This window comes from Triticum aestivum, chromosome 7D (assembly GCF_018294505.1).
Source record: "Triticum aestivum cultivar Chinese Spring chromosome 7D, IWGSC CS RefSeq v2.1, whole genome shotgun sequence".
Lineage (NCBI taxonomy): Eukaryota > Viridiplantae > Streptophyta > Magnoliopsida > Poales > Poaceae > Triticum > Triticum aestivum.
This window is the reverse complement of record NC_057814.1, coordinates 375,735,775-375,738,365: the sequence shown is the minus strand read 5'-3', so window position 1 is coordinate 375,738,365 and position 2,591 is coordinate 375,735,775.

Sequence of the window (2,591 nt, the reverse complement as noted above, 5' to 3'; positions counted from 1 at the left end):
ACAACACCCAGCCCCTACCCCCCCCCCCCATCCGCCTCAAAGTTGCGTTCCCGATATCATACGTCTTTAACTTGGCCGCGGGGGGTACGATGTTCAGTTTGTAATGTTACCGATGTAGTTGGTGCCCCATCGAACTTGTGCTTTCGGGATTTGAACAAATCACACACCAGACCCATACATTTTTTTGGGGTCGCATGCAGGGTATAGGGGGGTGGGTGTTCTGATCGAGCATGTCTCCCTTGTGCGGTTTATAGACGCCACACATATCTAAGGGCTCCCCGAGGTATATATATACCCTTGACCGATAATGAGGGGGTCCCACACAATCTATCCCTTTGACCCAACATACGAGAAGGGTTTGACCATGATGGTTTCCTATTGCTATGTGTGCCATGTTAGACCAAATAAAGTTTGAGCGCATGCGTTGGACGACACCCCCCCCCCGCCTCGAAGTTGGGAAACTGACTCGTACGTATTGAACCAGGCTTGGGGTCGGGTATGGTGTTCGGTTTGTAATGTAGTTGGTGGCCCATCGAAGTTGTGCATTCGGGATTTAAACACATCACACACCACCGTACGCATACATATTTTCGGGCCGCATGCAGTATATACAGGGTCTTCTAATTGACCATGCCTCCCTTGTGCGGTTTTTTGTGACGACACGCATATCTGTGGGCAGTGTATATATATCACCCCTTTGATCGATAACGAGGGGTATGTGTTGGCCATGAATGGATTCCTCCTAGTTCGTGTTAGGGCCGGTCATCGTCACATGTCGTTTAAGTAAAGTTCGAGCTCATGCATTGTCAGGATTCCCTCCCACACACTCGGATTGGTGGGTTGGACCGGCACCGTACCCTGCGTATCTCGTCCTTAATTACCTGGCTTTCATGGTGGTTGTCTGTATCGAGAGGCAGGCGCCACATCTAAATTGTACATTATTCGATATTGAAAACACACATCACCCCTTCCAACGTACATCATCTTGGGCCGCATGCAGGCGGTGCTAGTTTTGTGGTCCCTCTCATGCGATTTTTTATGATGGTTCAATCTATTGGCCCAAGCGGTTTATATATATATTCTATCCATTTTTTATCGACAACAACAGTTGTCGTTTGACCAAGCGATGGATTCAGTCCATCTTATGGTAGGTCATGGCGACATGCATGTATGAACAAAGTATCAGTACGTGCATCCGCCCCACTGACACGAAGTGGGAGGTAGGTCAAGCATCCTAGCTAGGTAGCTACAACATTATGTTATTATAGATATATCCAAGGGTGCTTTCGGATTTGCGAGGCAGGTGCCAACAAAGTTGTGCAGTGTGTATTTAAAGTTTTAAACATCACACCCTATATTCCTACATATATTTGGTCACTTCCAGGTGGTTCTCGACTTCCGCTGCCGCCAACCCCTGCTGGTCTGCCCGTTCCTCCTAGCTTAGATAATAAAGTTCAGGTTACCCAGCGATTCCCATACCATTGCCCCACCCCTTGAGTTTTAGATGAGGCTTGCGGTGTCCCTCCCCACCAGATCCACATCCCCTGCTCCAGAGAGTCGCAGCCTAAGCCCGACCATGTATCCTGGGGAGCCCGACGAGCATTCGACCAAGAAGAGGTTTATCATGGCCTCTCCGGCGGATGTTGGCGAGGTGGTCGCCGTTCGTCCCGACCTGTCGATCTTGGAGCAACACCTCGCCGCGGAAGCCGACTAGGACGTTGACTATGTTGCCATGCCGAAGGCTTCACGACAGTGGGCTAGCGTATTACTGTATCTTGGGAAAGCTGGCTACGACATCAAGCTCGTCGACAGTGACAGCTTCACGCGGGCCATGTCATAGGTTAAGTGGTCCATCCCCAACCCCTCTAGTTTAACGACCATCGATCTCTTCGACGGCCCTGCCGCTGATCTCCTCCGCCGTGTGGTCAAGGATTTGCAATCCTTGTACGCCATCGAGCCCATTTTGTCATTTATGAAGGACACGTTCTATGGCAGCGGCTTGGGATCCTCAATTGCCAAGTCAGATCTCATGGACCACGACCATGAGGAGGGCACCCCCAAAGGTTCTTCCAAGGTGAAACAACCCATCTGCGACATCAGAGAGCGCACCATGGGCATGTGCTCTTCCAACTAGAAGGATCCCATCATGACATGTGAGGCAACATCCTATCAGCAAATCTTACCTTTTCTAGCTTGCCAACCCGTACCCTTTGTTGTAGTAGCTTTTGCCATGCGGTGTTTTAATTGTATCGTGTTTAATTATTTCAGTTATGCAAAAAATGTAATGTTCAATAGGGCTATGTGATGTTTAAGTATGAATTGTCCACTTCAGTTTCACGAATGGCTATATTTGGTTGTTTATAGTGAGTAGATGCCTTGTTTATCTGTATTTGGTTGTTAGGTTGGTTGTAGTGAGCATTTGTCCAGTTATCAAGCAGATGCCTTGTTTATCTGTATTTGGTTGTTAGGTTGGTTGCAGTGAGCATTTGTCCAGTTTTCAAGCAGATGCCTTGTTTATCTGTATTTGCTTGTTAGGTTGGTTGCAGTGAGCAGTTGTCCAGTTTTCAAGCATATGCCATGTTTATCTGTAT